Source organism: Rhea americana, unplaced genomic scaffold (genome assembly GCF_003343005.1).
Source record: "Rhea americana isolate MKP2758 unplaced genomic scaffold, rheAme1 scaffold_137, whole genome shotgun sequence".
Taxonomy (NCBI): Eukaryota; Metazoa; Chordata; class Aves; order Rheiformes; family Rheidae; genus Rhea; species Rhea americana.
In genome coordinates, this window is record NW_028185450.1 from 841,759 (window position 1) to 864,703 (window position 22,945).

Here is a 22,945-nt window from a genome sequence, read left to right on the forward strand (position 1 = left end):
AAAGTCCTCTGCACTTGTTATTCTTTCTTCTTGAAGGAACACTGAGAAAAAATTATCACAAGCCACAGTCTATTTTCAGAATTTTATGTCCAAAGTGCCAGTTACTTTATCCTTCAACTCAGGTAAGCTGCTTCCAACTAGAAAAATATTTTTWATGTCAGTATTTCAATAGCTGCCTTTAAAAGTATAATACATGCAAACACTATTTTGAATGCCTATCAGAAATTGCCAATCTTCTCTTTTTAAAAATAGCCTTGTTTTCTTTTTTTTTCAGTTTAAACTCTAAAACTTTATAAAACTTAAGTTTCTTTGGAAACAAGTTTGTTGTGCCATTCCAACTTGAGGCTAGTTCTTTTCTGGACATCTCTAAGGTTTCTTTAAAAGAAGGATATGATATTACAGGAAGAATGTTACTTTTGTTTGCCAGAGAGCTGTACTATGTTTACTATAATAGGATTAAAGGAAATTTGAAAGTCAGCGCTAGCTCAGTGGGAAATTGATAAACACACGTTGTGCTTGCAGGAACACTCTGCCCAGTAGTATTAGGAAATTTATCACTCTATTTATTTAGCAGTTCAGACTTTATCCGACAAACAGATTTGTTGTCCATTTAAAACTATGCCAGACTTCGAAAGGCTTYACAATATGGATGTGATTTGCAGAATCTGAATTGTTATCCTGGCATAGCCAGCTCATGTGGCTTAGAGTTGGGACTCTTATGCCATAGACTCTCAAAATAAGGAGTCTGTAGCTTATGGATCCCCTTGCTTTCCAAAGACTGTGGTTGGATTCCTGGCACTTCTGGTTAGATCAAGTATTATAGCCACAGTCATAAACAGTGATTTTCAGAATCTGCGCAACCTAGACTAGGGTGTAGCTCCTTGGAAAAGTTACTCTGGAAGAGACAAAAACAGCAATATCTCTGGATCCATATCTGGTATTGGCAGGCTTTTTTGTTAGAAGTGATGGCAGTCCAGTCTTCTAGTTACTAATGTTTGTTTATTTGTGCCACAGCCAATGTTTGAGCTAGAGAGTGAATTCTAGAGACAGAAAAGGCCACAGGCATAATTTTCCATTCCTAAATGCATGTTAAAAGGTCATCAGATAGCTGCCTTTTTACGTGGACAAAAATACTGCATATCAGTAAAATAGAGCAACGTAATTTTCCTATGAACTGTGTACAGGGAGCTATTTGGGAAATACTTGGAGTGCATAATCTCAATGCACTGCATAAGCTGCTGTTGTAAACGCCTTCATCACCTCCACAATGGCACATGTCCTGCAAAAGTCTGCAGCGACTTGCAGTGTACTTCTGAAAACCAGAGGAGGCCAGTAGCCAATTCCCAGCCTGAGCTGGGAATTACTAGGAACTGCAGGATGGAGCCACTACTGATTATAGAAACTACAGCTATGAGCTGTTCATGCTGGGTATAGTGATACAGTTATTTRAGAGAGAGACAGTCAGGCAAATTAGTTGATTTCTAAGCTGCTCTCCGCTTTGGATTTTTTTTAGAAGACAACCTAGAAGGCAAGGATTGTTTTTGTATGAAATTCATGGATTTATATGCTTTCCATAAAGTAACCCTCAAATACTTGTTTCTCATATTCATGTATGATTTGCACTGAGCTAATCTGCTCCCAGATATTCAAGTCTGAATAAATCTTTCTAAGCCTGTTCAATACATTTGTGCAGAGGAAGAGGACTAATCTCATCTCTCTCGAGTTTGTCTCCTACCCAAAATAATGTTAAGATGTGTGGAATCTGTCACTGGAAATGACCTTTCTCATGTATGTGAGTTATTTCATTTTATTRTGGCCCGTGCCTTCCTATCATAATGATGGCCGTAGTACGGTCCTGGGTGTTGTGGAGTCTCTGAGGCTACTGATCAAGATAAGTTTTCACTTAGGTTTTTGCAGGTCTGCTCAGATGATGACTGAGCTGCAGGCGCATGGCTCGGAAGTCCTTAAAAGAGGTTTCCTGTCCCAAGAGAGACTGTTGGGTACCCAACTCCACTGGCAGTCTGGGCTTAAGGTCTTGGGGAACCCGAGTTCTGCAGAGCTGTCCTGGGCAACTTCATGAGCTGACTAAAGAAACCTGTATCTCACTTTATCATTAGTTAAAACAGAATTCTGCCTATTTGAACTCTTCTGCTTAGCCTCATACACGTAGATAGGCTATAACCGGAGTGCTTGCAGTTTGTTCCATTATATACAAATTGTAACTCAAGGCTTCAAGGCTGCGGCAAGTTGCCAGTTCATCTCCCCTACTCAGGCGCCAGCTTCATTTACTCATATAAATAACTGTATAGCAGTCGAACACGATTGACTTAAGCTGTTGCTTTTTCTGAATGTGTAAAATATGGGGAGCTTGAGGTGWTAATGCAGTGCTTGTTTTTCCTCACAATGAAATTTGGGTGTGTATGTTAAGAATATTGAAATGTATTTGTCACTAYGGTTATCATGGTTTTAGATTTATCTCTACTGTTTTTAGGAAAACACAAAATAATTCGTAAAAACCTAGCTGGTTTTTATCATATCACTATATTAAAATACGAATGGTTAAATTTGTAGCAAAGAGAAGCTTAATTTCTCAGTAACAGTGAACTGTAATTTAGGATACTTTAATTATTAAATTCCCCAAATGAGAATATTTTTCCTCCCAAACTTTTTTCCTTAAAAATGCCAGGTGCATTTGAAAAGAGGCTTATTTTACCAGTTAGAGCATCAAAATTCACTGTAACTTTCRAGTGTGTAGATGCGTAATATTAGTTGGGAACATACTACATCAGTCAACTGACAATGCTGGCAGACTTTTTTGGGTAACGGTCATGTTTTGATTTCACTTTTTAAAAAAATACTGTTTTCTTCCTAATTGCAAATTTTTCCTAAAGCTTCCATGATGGCAGAATTGCAGATCATCCGATCACCAGTTTCTTTGAGGTGGCAGAATCTAAATTCTTATAAGTATTAATGGTCTAGTGAGTAGTGCTGCTTGGTTATGACGCCTATGGTTATCTTCATGGTGTCAGTAAAATTGGGCATAAGTCTAAACGTGTGCTGAAAGCATCATCCTGCACTTGTCTCTCCTCCTAGCAACTTGGTTGTTTATTAACTCTGTTACAGACTTTCTTTKTGACAGTAGGAAAGTCACCTGGCATCTCTAAAAATGGTGCATCAAAACCTATGTGAATTGGYGCAGAAATTCTGTATATAGAGTGCTTATTACAATGTGATATGTATGTATGTATGAACAGATATGAATTCTATGTAAAATAGATAGCCATGACCCTACCTATAGATGCAAAAAACGTGATGTTTTGTTTAACTTCAAAGTCTCTCAGGATATGAATTTTAATGAAGATTTGCACACAGTGGATTAAATTAATTCCTGTAGAGAGGAGTAGAATGGTGCATTACTTCAAGGCAGTGCATAAAATATCTTATACTTTTAAATAAAAAAGGCAATGTTAATGTTGCCTACTGCATAACAGAGCAATACATGATGGGCAGAACTTTCTGTCTTCATTATTAAATATTTCTGAACTGGTACATGCCAGTCTTTTCTTTTTGGTTTACACAAGGCTGTGCACATCTCTAAAGTACATTTTTTACTTCAGTAAAAGGAGACAACAACTGCTAATTGCACTTGCTCTTTTCTCAGTGCGTTTTTGTCTTTTGAAGTAGCATATCTAACTCTAAGTACATGTATCCTGGAGGATAGAGAATTGCTTCTGAGGAACTGTATGATTCCATAAATAGACTGTACCAGAACAATCTAAACTATACTTTTTACTCTATATGATTTTGGAGGGAAATTCTGGTTGACATCGTATATAGAAAGGTAACTTTCAAAACCRCTATGTAAATACCTAATACTTAAAAGAAAAATTATGTAATTTAATTCTGGAATTATTCCATTGAATTTCCAGACTTTCTTGCAAATTTGTATATGTAGAAAAATCAAGTTTGAGTGAAACCAACCTAGGTACTTTGAGATGTGGAGTTACCCTATTAAATATATCTTCACTAGAGATGGGCTAAAGAGTTGAAATTAACACTTCTGAACTTCATTCTTTAAGAGTCACCTTATTTATAGCAAGATAAATGCACTTTCAGCTCTAACTGCACAGAGCAGCAAAAACATTCTTTGGATAGCCTAAGTAATTTGAAATATATCTTCTCTTGAAAACCTCAGAGGAGCTATTTGTTCAAGAAGATTGGAAAATTTAAGGGATATATACTTGCAGCCTAGATTTCAGAATATACAACTGCTGCCTGCACATTTTTGCAGGACTCTTATTTTTTTTTAATTACATGGAAGTTTTTGAAACATCATAAACAGTGTTTTTGCAGAGTTTGTAGCAGAGATACCATGCCATGCTAGAAATAWATATAAGAACTTGAAAAATATATTCAAGAGAAAATCTAAATAGTTCAATATTTTTATGTAAGAGGTAAAAAGAGAAAAGCAAAAAGTGTCAAAAGTGAAAAATGAGTTAAACTTTTCAATGGTGCAGTTAACTTTAACTACAAGTTAAATTCCAAACTGTTCATTGCTTCAGCTTTTTTTTTTTTTTTTAAACAGCGTTTCTTTGACCTTTAAAAAACCTTTTGGTTTAGGTAACCTTTAAAAACCTGTAGTTTTTTCATTCATTATGTACTATTTTTTCATTCATTAGGTAGTGTTGCCTTCACTTGTTTACTGGTCATGTTAAATATTTTTTTWAATGAAAAATGAACACATTTCCTAAGAAGTACTTACAAAGTGCATCTTTATTGTGAGATATCTGGCTGTAAGTTAAAAATCTCTAAGGGCACGGTCCTTTTCTAGAGGCTTGCTACTGTTAAGACGATTCCTCAGGAAATCAGTTGGAATCTATTCCTCGGCAGGCTTGCTTAGTTAGCATGGGTGAGGGAACGCACTTCTAACCGCTAATAGTCTTATGTTGAGTAACCTTTACAAGTATTCATTGCATGTTAATTCTTGGCAGATAAAGTTACTTATTCCCTATTGACTTGTCTCTGAGGGATGATTTAGCTTTGTCACTATTTAGTCATCTTCATCCTYGTGCTATGTTGAGATAGCAGTGTCTCGCCAAATCGTTTCGTGGCATAGAACTATGTCTTCAGTCCAAAGCTGTAGTAAGCAGTGTACACAGAATGAATGTGAAACAGAAAAGGGATAAATACGAATTTGGACATATATTTTTGGCCTTTTTGTCTTTCACTGGTTTTTACATAGGATTAAGTTGTTTTGCACTATGCAAAAAGTCACAAATCAGGAATCACTGCAACGTTGCCACTCTGTCTGGATCACCTTCTCATATCAGTTTACCATTTACTTAAAATATGCCCATTAGCTCAACCTTGCATGCGTATGCCTGTAACTTGCAGTAAAACCTTGATACTTATGTAACTTAACCAGAGAAGCCTTTTGCTTGTATTCTGCATATTTCAGCACAGTCTGTGAGTAACTCGTGAAGAATCTGAATGTGTCTGGCACCCCCGGCGCTGCACAGATACGGTGAGGGTAGCCTTTGCCGCCTTTACTGCTGCTGATTGGCACTGTGAGGAAGATCGTCCAGTTGTGAAGATCAAGTGAACTGTGAAAAGAACAATGTCTAGAGTAGTCGCCTGAGAACGTGGAGCAACAAACTTCTGTTTAATGTTGGGCAATTCATCTTAAACCTATCTCTTGGAGTACTTTACTGAGCACAGCATTACTAACACTGAGAAATTTGCAGGATCCTCACTCTGAATGTTAAGCTGTGAGTGAAGATAGGACTTGACCTTGCAGAAAAGCAGGAGAGTAGTAGCTAAGGTAATCTGTTTTGTGGGATTCTGCCTAAGTGGCTTCTGGACATGGAAGCGCTCTGTGAACTGAGCTGCAAAGTGTTACGGAAGTCCTGTTTTGCCAAAACAGCTTGAACGACTAGGAGTTTCGAGTCCCTGCGAACAAAACTTTTCAGTGTGGAACTAAACAGTCTAAATAATTCGGTAGAGGCATTGCCGTGAAGAAAATTGAAGATCCTAAAAAAGGACGTTACTGGTATCATGAATTCACAGAGGTGAGGCAGACACCTACATTCTTTGTGCTGTGAATGGGGAGGGTTTGGGAATTAGGCTTGTGGTGTGTATTAACCAGTATGCCAAGGCAGGGAATAATTAAACTGTAGAAAATACGGACAAGGTGAGTGTTTCTGAAATCCCACCTCTCATGAGTGGAAGCTGCCACAGAAGTGCTGAAGACAAAAGAAAGGGTGAGAAATGCCGCAGAATGCTTCTTAATACTCCCATCTTCAGTTGCATCTGTTGAGATACTCACTCTGTCAGGAAAAAGATGCGACTGAAGGCTAGGGTGGATCACTCTGAGGGTTGAATGCATAGGTTAAGTTACATTCTGGAACTAAAGGTGATAAAATCCTCAGAGCTATAAGAAGCCGTAATTAGATCCAAAGTACAGCTAGACACATTTTACCCCCTCCCCACACCTGCTGTCAAGCCCTTATACAGGGCTTGGTCCCTGGTGCTGGTGGCCAGAATGTCACAGTTCAGAGCTAGTGAGCCTCTCAGAAGCTGCTGGGATTTCCCAGGTACTTTGGAGGTTTTTACAAATTACAGTAAACCACTGAACATGATTTTAGTACAAGATGGGAAACTACTGTATAGCGACTAATTTTATAAGGCCAAAGTTTAATTGGGAGCTGTGCATGCAAAGCAACACAGACACTGAATTCTTCATTGATACTGCATTAGCATTGCATGAGGAGAGATTAAGATCAGCACTTCTTTGCTTAAATGATTTGCCTGGTACAGCCAACTGGCAGTAACTAGGTTCTTCCGGCCGGGGAATTGTACCAGACAGGACGCTGGTGTTATGAACCCTACARTTAATGCACAGATTGTGAGAAAGTTTCCATTAGCTTCAGAAAAATGGCTATTTGTCACCACTGCCGAAACTGAACCTAATGACTTCAGAAGGTCTGACGTCTCTAAATATAAATATTATAGGTCAGATCTTAAGTTATTTCAAAACAGTAGTGTAAAGCAATAAGGTAAGAGGTGATTCTATTTACACTTCTGTATTTTTGCTTTAGACTATTTTGCTATCATGCAGTAACAAAAGYTAAAGCATTTTTCAAAAAAGTCTGTTTCTGCCATAGCTCTCATAGCCAATCAACTAACGATCAATACAGAACACATCTGAGTTCTGGCAGGAGATGACAGTAAGACAGATGTTAGTGCTGGTGCTTCTAGCACAGTTTATCTGCCATCCAGGGGAGTCCCTGTTCCCTTGTTCTAGTGTAGCACTGGGGTGGAGGGAGGGAAGGGAATAGACCAAAAAGAAAAAACTCAGTGTGTGTGCACATAGCTTTACAGAATTCACCTGAACTTTCTGACCAATGATATGCTCAACTGGTGATCTTCTTGTGCAGAGTATCTTTTTTAAAAAAATAAGCGAGGCTTGTCTGTGAAGTAGCAAAGAGGAGGCAAATGCCACAGACATTTTTGGGGACTGGGAATTTAGTGGTTGCAGGTCACGTAGGGAGAAGTCCTTGTTTCTTTGCATTTTTTCTACCCACAAAAAGCTGTATTACAGCTCCTTCTCCTTCCCATAGCTCATTATTTTTCCAACAGTGGTCTTCCATTAAGTTCTTGCTAGATCCCAATACCTAAGGTGGTTGTTTGTTTGTTTGTTTGTTTGTTTAAAAAGTGTTGTTATTTAATTATGGTAGTCTAAGATTTCGTAGGAAGGCATGTAATAGGAGGCTGAACCAGTCTTGGATGTCCCTTTCAACCCAGTCTAGCAGCTCTGCAAAATTGCAAAACCAAGGCAGCAACAGAAGCAAAGAAGTTGGGTTTGTGACTGGCTYGTATAAGGGGACTTCCAAAAGTTTGCCCAACTGCACATGTTTAAAAGGAGGGGGTGCTTGTGCAGTTTGAGAAGGAGTTTGGGGGAGAGGATACCTCTTTAGTCAGTGTTTACAGAACTCATACAGATATCTGTGCCCTTGAGTATCTCAGAACTACTGTAGCTTAGATTAGGACTAACTAGGCTTAGTTTATTATGTGCATTACACTGCAGAAAATGGATGTTTGTGGAATTTTCTCTCTCCATATCATTCCCCTCTCCCCTTATAATCAGGTCAGTTTTAAATGATTATAAGTAAAATAAAATTTAAAAAATGCAAAATGATTAAGAAAGGAATGCAATATTAAGTAGAAATAAAAATTAGTTTGTACTAAAATTATAAAATATTCCAAGAACATAAAAGTTGGTAATGTATTGTTTGAAATTACTCCTGGTAATCTTTTTTGGCAATTAAAAAATTTTTTTTTCTCTCTCATCTGGTCATAAAAATTTAGCTGTGAGTGTTCGCTGGTTACTTCTTGATCGTGTATTTTTGATGACAGTACTTTTGTCCCCTTGAACTGTGCAAAGTGTCAGGATCTCTACCTGAAAACATATCTTTGCCTGGTTTAAATTACTATATATTCTGACTTCAAGGCTCTATTGTGATGGAGTAAAATTGCTGGCTCCATTGAGATAAAAGATTATTTTTGTGCTTAGTTTAATGACATCAGTATTTGTCATATAAATACTCTGAAGTCAAGTTTAAATAAATATTAACCATGTCTTATAGGTCTGCAGGACATTATACCATTTAAGGGAAAGACTGTGATTGAAGACTTAAAAAAATATATAACTATATATTCAGGAGAATATTTGCAGAGACTCCTCCCTGCCTCTCTTCTGTTTTTTTTCTGTGCTTACTGGTGTGTGGGGCTTCCTGTTGGTTGAGAGCCTCACGCATAAAGCATTGCAGGTTCTTCTTACCCACTAAAATCATCTTCACTGTACTGAACTATTTCAGGATTATGTCTTGTCTTAAACATTCCTTTTTGTTTGATCCTGTTGTAATTTCTTGGTAATGAGGGACATAACTTYTATTAAATCTGAACATACATATTCACTTAATTGTTGCTTTACCTGAGGTTACAAGAGAGCAAAGCGCAGCATTGGCTTAAAAAATGACCTACCAAAGCRGTTGGCTTCTTACAGGAACAGCACTAAAAGGAATTGTGTGATAGTTGCAAAATAACAGCTTTTATTGGCWTTGGAAGTTGCACTTAGATTAATGACAGTTTTCTGGCTTTTAGGAAACCGTGCAATCCCGTATCACTCCACTTTTAATGTAATCAGAATTATTAGACTCCACCTAATTAAAGGAACAGTTCCTTGCAGGAAAAAATGTTAATATAGAGATGTCTTTACTCTGTAGGCTAATTTTAAGGAAATCAGTAACAGGAAATCAAATTTTGAAACTTATTCCAATTTGGAGAATATAAGGAGGCAGAAGGGAAACTCAAATGTGATTCCAGTGTTTTGTTTCCGTGTAAGGACAATTCATTTATTTATTTGTTGGACTTGTGGGAAACAGAGGGTTGGACAGTGCACAAATCTTCATAGAGTATTACTTTGGTTATAGGACAAATATCATTGCTTTATAAGGATAACTGTTGACAAACTATTCCACACCTGTTAATTACAGGTATTATGAATAGAGAGGAATTTGGATGTTTGCTGTTACGAGGACAACACAAATGTTTCGGTTTATGTGAACCTCTGCTTGTTTACCTCTGCTCTCTGAGGACGTAGTTATTTTTTGGGATGGAAGTTGGATCAAGCTATTAATGCTARCACACCACCATTTCTGTGTGTGTCTTTTAATGTCTCTCTCATTCACCTTGGGGAGCAGATGGAATAATGGAAATGCTCCTAAAACCCGTTAACACATCAAATGATGATGAGGAAAAAAACTCTTGCATCTTGCAGGCCATGTGCAATTGCAGCAGACTGAGCTTGTTGGCTGGCTGATTTGTGTATTGCTGGCATAATGTATTGTGGTAACTTAAAATTTCTTTCTTTAATTATTCCCAGTGTCCGGGAAGGCATTAGAAATCAGGAGGAGGAGAGTACCGGGATGTGTGGGTTCTTACCTCTTGGTTCTTACCCAAGGCCTTGTCCAGAATCCCACGTCTCAGTGTCTTTTGCCAATGGAGAAAAATTAAACAAACCTCATGTTTTCTGCCTACAGCAAAAGAAAGCAAACTAAGTCTTTAATCCTGAAAGCACCTGAYAGAATCTGCATTATAGGCCTGATAGGTTCACGATTAGCAGGTGCAGCCGTACGAAGGGTTGGCTTTGAGAAGTGGTTTAGTGACCCTATAGCAAATGTAGCTTAAGCTGTACTATGGAAATAAATGATGTATTCTTTCTCTCATAGCTARCAAGAGGGCTGAGACAGATGAGAGAACAGAGATGCCAGAAAATTGGAAAAGAATTACTTATTAAAACATTGGTTCTTTGGGCCACAAGATTTACTGTATATAATGTATGCTTGTATGTGTTATTTACTTATGATGGAATTGAAAGACTTCGAGAGTCATCTGTCTCGTCTCTTGCTTATGTTAGGATCCATTTTACCTTATGTAATTCCTGGCAGATGTGGGGTGTGTGTTTTTTTGTTTGTTTTTTTTTCCTACTTTTGTGATACTTTCTTCTTAATACTTCCAGTGATGAGATTCTACAAGCTTCTTAGGCAGATCTATTCCAGTGCCTCACTACTTATATCATGAATCCTGATAATAGGTATATTTTCTGAAAACTTAGAAACTGACATTATTAATTTTTCATCTGTGGAAAAAAGGTATTATTCCACTGTTTAATAGCCTTTTATACATTTGAAAACACTTAACATCAGTCTTYTAACCTTTGCTTCATTGTATTAAAGATTCCCAGTTTCTACAGTCTTTCCACGTAAGTCATAGTTTCTGTATAGCTAAGTGCTCTTGTTTCTCTTCCCCAGATCCCCTAGAAATCTTTATGGTTTTCCTGAAGCATAATGCCTGGAACTAGCACCTAGCCTACTGCTTTCCATTCTGCACTTACGCAGAATGCACTTACGCATGTTTTCATGTCTGAAAGTAGAACCTTGCATTTGTCMTTAATACCCTAATAATACTGTCATCGAAGGATGGGGGGGCATATATCTGACCTCCCCCCCCCCTTTCTTTAAGATTTGCATATGCTTTGAGTTTATAGTACACATTTTAGATAAAAAAAAAGGTCTGTTCCACAAAACATAAACTTAAATTTTAGAAAAAATTAATTAAAAAGAATTTAAATTCAAGCTTGAGTTAGACTCTGATCATTATTGGAATTTCAGTAATAGTAATACTCCTTTAGACTCACTTTAGTCTCAGTTATATAGGATTGTAATAGATAATTGTACTAAAAGTTTGAGATTCACAAGTTTGGAGGTGAGGCAGTGCTGTAGCCCAGCTAGGGCAGTGTGAGTTCTGACTAGCAGCCTTGCAAAAATATTTTTTAGGCTGTTTAGGTGTGGAGGAGTCTGTCCTAGTGTGAAACATGGATAGACTGGTTACTGGGATGACCCTCGTGGGACAAATTAATGCACGTAGAAACAATGTGCAATTTGGTTAGTGTATGTGAAAGCAGACTTACTAATGCTGCAACAGACTTTAGTGAAGTATAGAGACTAAGGCTTCTTTTAAGAGGAATAAATATTTCTTGAGGCAGCTGATTGATAATAAGAGCTATAAACTGGAGRTAGCAGACAGGTTTTCCCACTTAAACTTTGGTTAGAACTGCAAGCTTCTTAATATAATATCCATCTCCTAATTTTAACTATAAGAGGGTAGAATGTTTTCTGTGGTGCTTTTGACTTGCTGGTGTGTGGAGTGTATTAYCTTACTTCTCTTCTTACACCTGGTAACTTCAACACGCTTTTGGACTGAAATAGAGGAAGACAATTAGTGTCTGCTTAACTTCTATAGCATTGGTTTAACCCTGTCTTCTTTTAATCAGAGTTCTGATTGCCTGAATGGTATGAGCTCCTATGGTATCAGCACTCAGTCCTTCCTGATGACCGTTCAGTATATTGTTTTTAAGGGTATACATAACTACAGTTAACGGCAAAATATTAGTCCATGTGGGATGCAAGCTCTCCTAGGCTTTAGGAGGATGGGGGTGCCATCCTTTGATAACAAGGAAGAAGCTGGAAGATCAGCCTCTGCGTGTAAGCCTGTGCCCTTTGAATAACTAGTTATTTTTGGGATTTGTACCCTTTGACCAGTGGCAGAGATGCAAGCTGGTGCTCTTTGGCACTGAAGATTTTGTTTTAGACTGTGACTAGTGAGATGCTGTTTCAGTATTCTGCTCTATGAATACTGTTGGAAAGCTTGTTTCCTGCTTCCCTTGTTTATGTGTTAGGATCATGGTAAAGGATGGAAGTGGAGGGCCATTTCTTACCATRTTGTGTGCTTGCACAACTTTTGCTGAATAAAGGCAAAAATCCAGGTGAATTCAATAATCAGTATTTTTTGTTCTGGTTCCAGTTCTCTATTACGAAAGGAGATTGTACAAATGTTTCCATGTGAATTGTATTGTAAGTTATGATTGATTTTTTTTTCCTTTTTTTTCAGGTTATTGATCAGCAGATTTGTTCTCTCTCATGGGTGTTATTAGCTCATCTATTACCTAGAAAGAAGAGAGTGGAAAACTATTTCTCTCCGACTTTCCATTGAACCACATTAACTGCTTTGTTTTGATTTTTTTTTGTCTTTAAATACAAGTTTGCCTAATTTTGCAAGGCACTAATTGCATGGGTATATAGCATCTTCACCAAAAGGAAGGAAAATCATCTTACYGCAATCTTAAATGCCGGATTCTGGATCAGGCGTGGAGAGTACAGCAGGGGTAGGTGTTGGGGCCAGGGGAATATGAATAAAGGGGGAAGAGAGAAGGAGAATATATCAGTGCTTCATGTATCATGTGGATGGTTTCAGCGCAATCTAGCCAGTAGTTGTATACAATCAGTTAAACCCCAAAACCCTGGGGGAAAACATCATTACACTTAGAAGGCAAGACACTCAAAACTCAAAGTTGGATGCAGCAGTTAAACTATATTTTYATGCTTGTTCTTCCATCTTTAACATTTACTTTTGCACTTCTACTGCAAAACACTTTTTCAAGATAAGATAAAAGATGCCCTTTTAAAGGATCCTATCATCTACTGAAAAAGCAAAMTAAATGATGCTCTTTTGGAAATCAGGTCATAAGTAGGAAACGTTTAAGATACTTGAAAAATCCAGCCCTTGTGGGAAGCCTGGCCCTTGGAGCTTTATGGCCGAATGAGATTCTGGCTGACTCGGGTGTCTTGGTCAATGTGGCTAGTGCCATTTCAAACACCCCACATTTCTCACTTGGCTTCCAGCTGCCACTCTGGAGGAACGTGCATTTGCCATAGGGTCTTGTCTCTGGTGTGGCAGCCCTATGCAAACATCTTGGATGTCCTTGGGCATCTAAAATGGCACTGGACATCTCTGGTTAGACAGCTGAAGCCTGTTTAGGCATACAGGAGATGATATAACCCTCACTTTCTATTATTATTTTTTTTATTTCCTCTCTCTACTCCGGTACAGACGGTAGTCCCAACACCAAGCCATTTAGATCTGAAGAGACCGCACATCTCCTAGGAAGCCAAGCAGGCAGTCCTGCCACTCAGCGCCACCTTTCTCAGCCCCACCYGTTCAGTTACCTTAGCATCCTCCACTCTGAAACAGGTAAGTTGGGTGCCGGGTTCCCAGGCCCCGGTTTGGCAGGGGCGTCAGGGAGCGGCTTTGCCGCTGGTCGAAGGCAGCCTGCCTGCAGGCTGGTACCGAAAGGGTGTAGAGCGGCCCCGCGCTGGCACCGGGGCTCCGGCAGCGCTCCTGACCCTGCAGGCAGCTGGAAAGCCAGGCAGCAAAGCAAAACAAAACAAAAATTAGGTTTTGGCTGGATCAGTGAACTCATCTTGCTGACTCTGTGGTGCATGGTTGTTAGTCCTGGCATGGAGGGACCGAGGTGTGCGTGTGTGTTGGGCCGGAGAGCGTGGAGGGAGAGGTGCAAGCCTGGAGGCTAGGAGCAGAGAGGCTACAGCTTGCAGCTTGAATTGTTTAAACTGCACCCTAGCTGGACTGGATGACAGCATGCARTGCTTTAAACTTTATCACAGAAGAACATGGGTGATAATTAGGAATACATCCAGCTGACATTCAGTGCTTTTCTGTTATTTCTGAAGATGGGGTAAGGATTTTCCTCTGTGCCATTACTTTAAATGAAATTGGAATCACAGCACTTGTAAGGGTTCTCCTAGCTTCTACAGAACTGTGTGTAACTAAATATCTATTGGGGGGCTACCTTCTGCAGTCAGTTTATTAGAAATAAAATTGAGAGAAGAAAAGGATTTGGGTTCTTTTGGTCTGAGATTATTTCCATTTGGATTAAAACCTAGAAGAAATAATTATTTTATATGTTGGAGATGATATGGGGAGCTTAAGGACCTCACACTCCATGTCACAGAGCCTAATCAGAGAAATAGTTGTGCATTCTCCTATCATAATTCCCTTTATGTCCAGGAATTTTATGTTTATTCCCTGCCCACCAATCAGCTTTAGCAAGATGGATGGGTAATGCTGCTCTGTGCTCTCCTTATCCCGTTACCCTTTTCTGTGTTCTCATTGTTAAGGTATTTTTCTGCAGTATGGAGAATGTGAGTACATTACCTCCAGTTGGAGTGGGAACTGAAACMCTGAGCTTGTGTTCATAAATGGGGGAGGTCTTGTTGCAGGGCTGCTCTTAAGAAGGTTAAGGAGCCAAACTTCATCTGGCTGAATTTTTGGATGACYGATAGTGGCTAGCACTGTTCCTCTTCTATTCGGTGATGTTGACTGGGCATACATGAAATACACTTGGCAAAGCAGGATGGCCTGGGAGCTTGCGAGTGGCTTCTCAGTTGTGTCTGCTTTCTGTGTGGGTTGTAGTGGAGTTCACAATGAGCTTTATGGCCTGCTCAGTCTCCAGGTCCATGTCTGTGCACCCTGCAGAGACTGACMTTTATAGCTACGTAAGCTGTGTTGTGGTCCAGAATGAAACTGGAGGCTTTGTAGGTGTGGGAATAGGAGTCTTCTGTATTGCTTGTGTTGATTTAAGTGACATGCACATCCCTGTCACCTATTTCTAAAGAGTCTCCAAATCTCATCTCTGGTTTCTGTTAGTGGCTTTGCCATGGGTTTGGCAACCAGCCTTAAATAATTTGTTTTGAGGGAGCAGAGAATAGTTATAGAGAGGACCTTGTGAAAACTGTGGTATCTAGAACTCTGTATGACTTCCGTGTAGTTATRCTGTTAATTCACATGGCAGTTTGCYTTCCTGGATCTTTTTCTGTTAACTAACATGGACTGTCTTGCTTCTTTTCCTGTTGTAGTCAGCACTGCCACTACATATCCTGCTTAAGCCATACAGTCTAATGAAGTAATTCTCACTACTTTTAAGTCCAGCCCTTCAATATTTTAACAAATACAGARATATGAAATTGTATACTTACTCTGATGTAGYCTTTTATATATATCATTCATATTGTAAATCAAGAATTTGATTTGTGGGAAGAGGGGAAAAAAGGGGTAAATGTGCCCTTTGTTTTTAGTGAGCAGAGCTTTGCCAAGTGGTAATTACTACTCYTTAGTCTCTTGTGCAATTAGGAGCTTCTTAGGGTCTTCTAAGAAAAATGTTTTCTGCCTAGTTAGCAGATCTTCAGACAGGTGAGCTTTATAATATGTCTTTGGTAAGTGCATTMTTTTTGTAGTCTTTTTCCTTATTGTTACTCCTTTTCTCTTTGATGCTCTGGCATTATCCATGTTCTGCTACTGCCTCAATCACTTTTCTAGTCTGTATTGAGCATCTCTGCAATTTTGGGCTGGAGAAAAATTATGGAAGCTGAAGTAATCACCCAAAGCAAAAGCAGTTAGTCTGAAACTACAGGAAGAGAGAAAGAATGATCTTGTTTTGCTAAGCAAAATTCTTTACTGAGCCTCATTTCAAAATACAGGCGTARGAGATCTAATGTGGCTGTGGTTATCCTTGACCCACTGAGGACAATCATGCTACAGGAATTGTGCTAGTTAGCATCAAGGGTTCAGAATTTAAACTTTTTCTCTCTATATCTCTTGGGAATGAAAGGCTTCAGGACAGAGCTTGGTCAAAACTTTTTATTTATTCTTTTTTTTTCTTTTTTCAAAAGATGCTTTGTTGCAAGAAAATATACCTTAAAACTGAAAACAGCTGATTTGAAGGGCCTGTTTCAGTATGTATGTATATTTAGGGCTTCGCCATTACAGAAACAAAAGGTGTTTCAAATTTGTGAAATAGCTTCTTGATTTTTGAAGTTTTAATAGTTTTGCATCAAAAGTACTTTAAGATAACCAAATTCTTACTCGCTTGTTCTCTGTAAAAGAAAAAAAAAGAAGAAGTCAGAATCTAACAGCTTGCCTGATCTGAATTGAAAAAATAGATCAATTGTCAAGACTTAACTTTTTCTCCAGTTTGGAGATACTATGAGAAAAAGGACTTTCAACACATCTAGTTCTCTTAGTTTTAGAAAACATGAGGTTCCAGTCGTTTTAATCTTACATTACTTGTAGCTTGGTTAGTAAATCATTTGTTTTGCCAATATGTAGGAGAAAGTCTAGAAAGAGATATATTCAAGGGTGAGAAAGTAATTTTGATACTGTTGCTTACATCTGTGATGTAAATCATTAATTTTGATGATGTGGGTGATCACTCAGTAGAAACCAAAGCAAGGCTATTATCTGGAGGACCTTCCTTCAGATGGTTTTATTTGGTCTAATCAAATCAAATGAACTTAAGTGGTGCAGACTGAATTCCCTGTTTCTTTCATTGGTATAGAAAAATAAACTCTTTACAAGTTCCTGAACAYTTCTCAAACTCTATGCAGTAGTAATGGCACTAACTGAATGGGGATGGTTTTGTGTTGATGCTAGGAGAACCCTTATAAATAGTTTGCTGAATGCTTCAGCTGATAACTCTCCCTTGCTGCTTCATCAAGAAACAGATAAATGTGTGAATCAGCACTAAGTGACAGGATTAGTAAAGTGGCGTAAACTGTAATGGACCATGTGTTCTTTGACTGCTTTGGAATAAGAAAAAAACCCAAAACTCTGAACGGTCAAGCTTTCTGAGCACTCTTTACTCCGCAGTCTTGCATTTACTTGTCACAGATGGAAATGTTAGCTAGTATCTTACACTGTCMAAATGTCAAATGGGAAGCTGTCTTGTCCAGTTCACTTGGACAACTCATTGCACTCAATCAAATCAAGCATTGACATGAAAAGGAGTCTTGATATCTTAGTCATTGCAGTAGCATCAGGTCRTCAGAAATGACCAGAGATGTCATCTCTCTCTTCTAGATTTGAGGAAGTGCKGCCTAAGGTAGGAGCAGGGTAGAGGCCTTGGATAGACAGAGAAGATAAATGAAGCTTGCCATCTTATGCTGAAATTTATAACTAGATGTGGRCTAACTCTTTGTGAGATACCTCCATGACCTTGTTGAGAATAACTTTCTGAAAGAACCAAAGAAAAGAATATTTAGATTTTCTTTTGCTTATTGTCTGCTTCTACTGAGCTTGAAAGTATGAGTAATGGAAAAAATGTTCAAACCTTAACTGTGGTGTCACAATATAAATGGCTTATGGCCAAACACTGTTAAAAACAAGGTCACATTAAGTTAATAAAGAGCCTGTAGGTGCTGTTTATCTTTCACTTGTGTCTATGTAAAGAAGGTCCTCTGTGACTATAAACCAAAAAAAAAAAAAAAAAAAAAAAAAAAATTCCTGAGCCAGTAGGTCCTAGGGTTGAAATCCTTCTCCTCTGATGCTGCAAAATGGTAAATGCAACTAGGGGTTGCAAGGCCAGAAATGACCCTGGAATTACGTGTGGAGGTGGAGCTCAGTCCTGTCCTGTGGGATTGTGAACAGAGCAGTGATCGCCTCTATAGGCATGCTCCTTATCCTAGGGAACATCTTCCCTGCCATTTTTAACAATTTATGCATATGTGCACTCATTCGACTCCATGTAATACCTGTATAATGTTACGTGATTTCCCTGTCACTTTTYTTTAAGGGTATTAAAACTGGATCTGCTGGATCTGCCCAACTGACAGAGAAAACTGACCTTTTTAATATGAGTGGATTCATTTGTTTTTCACATGTTGCCCCACTTCCCGAGTCGTGCGTTTGACCAACAGCTCAAGCTTCTAGACTCTGTTCTGCTTCGCAGATTCTCTCCTTCCAAATATGGAAGATTTGCTTGTTTAACTAACTCCCAATACTAGCTTTGCCTCTAATATTTATTAGTCCAGTGGCACACTGCTGAATCCCCTTTCATTCTGTGAAGGGAGTCTAAAGAAACCATCCTGTGTGTGTGTTTTAATGATCTGTTTGTTCAGCCCTCTGAGGATGTTGGGAGCTGTGAACAGTAAATGCCAAGTGATTGCCAGGAAGCTGCTGACTGCAGTACGTAGTAGACAGACCCTTCTGTGGGACTGTCGCTGCCTCGTCGTGCACATACCGACGATATCTGGGTTTGATTTTGGTCTCTTCTGTGCTGATAGTACTGTCTCAGGTTCTCCTCGAGACAAAATCTTGGTCAAGTGAAAACATAAGCAATGGTGTAGTCAAGGACAAAGTCGGTCTCCCCCACATTCCAGTCTACTGACTCTTCTTTCTTCCTCACTTGGAAGGAGCTGAAAGGCTAACGATGTTCCTTAAAATGAGCATAACTTGCTGTGTTATGTTAGTCTAGACGAAGGAAATCAAATTAATTAGCAGAAAGACTGCAAGTGTGCTGTGTAGGAGGACCTGTCATTAGAGTACCTCATCCAGGCTCCTGTGGCTTGGTATGTGTTCAGAATGATAGCTCTGGTCTTCCTCTCGGCAGAAGAGGAGAAATAAAATAATCATCGTAGGCTTCAATTAGAGACAGAACTATAATTCAGTCATGGGCAAAGAGGGGGGGAGGTGAGCAGGAAGATGGCTGCTCTGCAAAGCCTAAGTCATAAAATATAAAATCCCAGTTTATGTGTGGCAACAGATCCTTCTATGATTGAATTACAGCCTTCATATTCAATAATGGGCCAAGCCTGTAAACCAGAATGCAGACAGAGCAAATATTTACATTCTTAGGAAAATGACGGCGAGAGAATCACTGAGCAGAGCATGAATCAAAGCCACGAGAGCGTAGATGTGGGACAGCCAAGTGCTGCCATCAGTGTGAACTGAGAGGGACAGTGTAAGTTTCCAGTATTTGGGATGTAAAATTTCCTGTAGCAGAGGTCATCCTGCAGTACTTCATCTTTTGGAAATTCATTTTTGCTTAGTGGCACACACTGCCAATAACAATGAATAAACTGTAGTTTGTCCTTTCATTCTGTATGGTATGCATTTGCCAGTATATCTAAAAATATCTGACATACTGAAATATTTAGGTATTAGAAATGTTTATATTAATATTGCATATCTAATTGCAATTTTATTTGTATTTCTGACTTTAAATTRTAGCACCTCATAAGTTCTGTACACTTGACAGTTGTTGAGCATCAGCTTATGTGATTTATTTTGGTCCAGCTGACAGCTACGACAGTAATAAACGTTACTGTCAATTTAGAAATATCAACAGACATGCAGCAAAATAAATGAATGTTCCTCTAGTTATCTTACAAAATAAATTGAAAATAAGGGTCAGAATGGTTCCAAACTGAAGAACTTGGATCAGGGTATTGACTGAAACATGTACTAGGATAGCCAAGCGGCTATATAAGTCTGAAGTTTTCTAACTCCAAATTTAATCTTTATTTATAGGCTTGCAAAAGGGCATATGCAAACGATCATCAGAGCATGCTGTTGCTGTTGCTTCCCAGCACTCATAAATTTAAATTGCATTTCAGTCTTATACCTGAATTTTCTCATATGGGACTCCGAGTGAACAGACTTCTTCCTGGAACAAACACCTGCAGCTCAGTTAAACATTTGCAGTGAAAGTTGTTTAATAAGGATTCTGACAGACCGTTAGTTAAATCCATGAAAAGCAACTGCAGAAGCAAGCCAAGCAGAGGTCTGCTGTTCTTAGGGAAACAAACAAACAAAAAATCTTGTAACTCTCCAAGTAGGTTAGTGAACAAAAGAGGATGCAAAACAGCAGTGGATCTGCCCAAGTGTAATACCGTGCACAGCGGACGGCAGTGTCGTCTCGTTACTGCTGGGCTTCTGTCTATGCATAGTGCASATAAGGTTTTCGTAACTATTGGGCCAGCTTGCGCTCTGCAGCAGAACATGTTAAAAGCTTTGAGGTGACCCCTTGTTTTCTCTTGGTGTCTAGTATTACACATGAAGACTAGAGATCATGAATTCTGATTTTTCTGTGGATGTATTTAGTGTGCTAGTAATTCTAAGCATTCTGTTTACCGCTTATGCCTACTAGGGTGCCAGACCGTGATATCCTTGACTTGCTGTTCCTCCCTTCCCTAATATACTTTACACTCCTTTCTGTATTCTCCAGCAGCACAGCATGAGGCAACCAAAGTTTATTGGTTGGGTAATGTAGAAAACACATTACATTAGTATAATGTAATAGGAGCTTAATAACTGCCTTGCTGTCAAAATTGGTTGAAATTTGGTTAGTGGATTAAAAATGTAATTGTGAGGAATAGTCAGATACGTAACTACATGTTCCTCATTAACCAAAGAAAAACAAGACAAAAGTAGGATGAGAGGGTTCTCCAGACTTAGCACTACTGAAGAGAAAAATGTTGTCATGCARTACCGGTCATTCTGGTAAGGCGCTTAGTTGCATGTTTGCCTGGCACAGACCTCGTTACTGCTGACAAGMTGAATTAGCTTATTAGTTTGTTTTATTTGTTCATTAGTGTAGATCTGAAATTCGTCCGCAGAACTGCTGTAAGTTTTAGTTTGCAGGACTGATGCTTTGCTGGGCACCTTTAAGTAGAGATAATGAAAAACTTTACACCCTTTGGCTTTAAGCTATGAATCTATGCCATTTTGGGGAGAACTTGATGAACATGCAGCTATAGTAGTTCTTGCAAGTGGCATAATGGAAAACAGTAGAGTATATAGGTGAAATTTTTTGTGTATGGGAACATGCATGCTTCCTAATAGAAGGCTAGCATGTAGGATATTTAAATAAGAGCAAGTCTTATTTGAACCATCTGTATTTCAGCTCTATATATAGTATGTTGGCTCACTAAAATTGGTAATATAAATACTGGACCATAAAAAACATTTTGGATTTTTCAAAATTCATTATGCTAAACATGCCTAYTTAATTGTCATATAGTGGCAGCTGAGCATAGTGTCTTGAATGGAGAGCCTGAAAGAATGCAAATATCAGAAACTAACRGAAAATCTGGTAAAATTAGAATTTACTTCTCTGATTAATCTAGAATTTCTCACATACAAGAGTACATGCCATCTATTGATTTTTCAGAAGGAATTGCATTTTCTGTCCATTAAGAGAAGCAGGGAAAACTTTTTTGTTTTTTGTTTTTTTTAAAGCACTTTTATGATTGTTTAATATGCAGCACTTGATTTCTTTCTAAAACAGACCATATCCAAATGCTCTCTTCTGCGAATGGTACAAGTACAATAATGCGTGTATACTGAAGACTAATAGTTTTCTTCCTTATTCTGAACTAGAAAATGAGCTGCRTGCTCTGGATGGAGGGCATTCTTTGAAGCTAAAAAGAAGAAAACTCCTTACTCCATCTCTGTTCTGGGAAAATTCAGGGAAATTGTACTGGGCATTTTCATATAAAACCATTTCAATATAGAAAGGTGTAATGTTTTTAAAGGAAAGCTTGCCTGAGGATCATGAATCTGGATTGATCAGCAAAAAAAATGGTATTGGTGCAATATGTGGTGGGATTGAAAGATGTTGGAATCCTTCCATTCCCAGTGGGTTTCTGACCTCTAGTAACTCACTTCCCTTCTGTACTCTGTTCTGGTCCCACCATATGTTGCTCACAAAAAAAGTCTACAGACTTTTCGAGATTGTGTCACTTGGTCAGGCTGTGGTCTTGGATGAGATTTGTATGTTCTGTTGTAATGCAAACAACAAAAATGTAGTGGAGACCACTCATTGCAAAATAGTCTTTAGGAGTATTGATTCTCCAGCAAGGAAGCAAAGTGAGCTATTGTATTTCAATGCTGTACTTTCCCCATTCTTTTGTTGAGTGTGCTCCTTTCCAACACGCTGAGGGATGATCACAAATGAAAACATTTGCTCAAGCAATTGCTTCTCTTCTGATTTAGTTTCCCAAGGCAAGAAGTTTGTTTTCCTCTAAATGAAAAACTGCAAAATGGGAGTGTACTAGCTGCCTTCTGTGCAGAAGAACAGTTAAATGTAGTCTGTTATTGCTTGCTGAACAAAATGTTCGTTTGCAAACATAGAAATGACTTGCCTACTTGGGGCTCTTYACCTCATGCTGGAAAGCTGAAGAACATGAAGAAAGAGAACAACTTTGGTTCACTCTTGCGAAGAAACGTTTTTTAGATTCATAGGAAAACCAGGTTCCAGCCCTTTCCAAAACTATCCTCTGTGTATCCAAGGAGTCGTCCTTTATTTATTCCTCCTGCTCCCTGATTGTGGCATTCTCCAAAACCAGGTTGGGAGAAAGCAAATCAACTCTCATGGACAGCAAGCAGAAATCTGGTTTTATTTTGTGTGTTTTTTTCCTCCTCTTACTCCCCCTTTCTTCCCTACCACTGCTGCCAGTACTGATGACTCTTCAGACACGTCTGAGTAGGACATCTCACTCTGCTTGGGACAATTCACATGTGTTCACCAGGCAGACATTTGTCTGTGGTTGACTCTAAAACCACAAGTTCCTAAAGCTGAGATTGCAACAAAATTCAGGAGTTTTAATCATAACAGTATTCCAAAAAACCTTTGTTCAGTTACCTGACAGTATTCAATCTGAACTCTGTGTGTTTCAGTTCCCCCCAAAATGAC

General features: G+C 38.7%; 1 protein-coding gene across 4 annotated transcripts in view; it reads left to right on the forward strand.

Moving 5' to 3' along the window:
- GREM2 (gremlin 2, DAN family BMP antagonist) overlaps positions 1 to 22,945 on the forward strand; it is a 40,220-nt gene that overhangs the window by 4,885 nt on the left and 12,390 nt on the right. For 2 of the 4 annotated variants that reach the window (XM_085298272.1, XM_085298268.1), the window contains exons 1-3: positions 5,462 to 6,068; positions 12,511 to 12,784; positions 13,510 to 13,650. The gene's annotated coding sequence lies outside the window, so the exon portion shown is untranslated. Of the gene's footprint in view, positions 1 to 5,461; positions 6,069 to 12,510; positions 12,785 to 13,509; positions 13,651 to 22,945 lie in introns of those variants that run through there. The other 2 variants (XM_085298271.1, XM_085298269.1) reach the window with 1 other exon arrangement.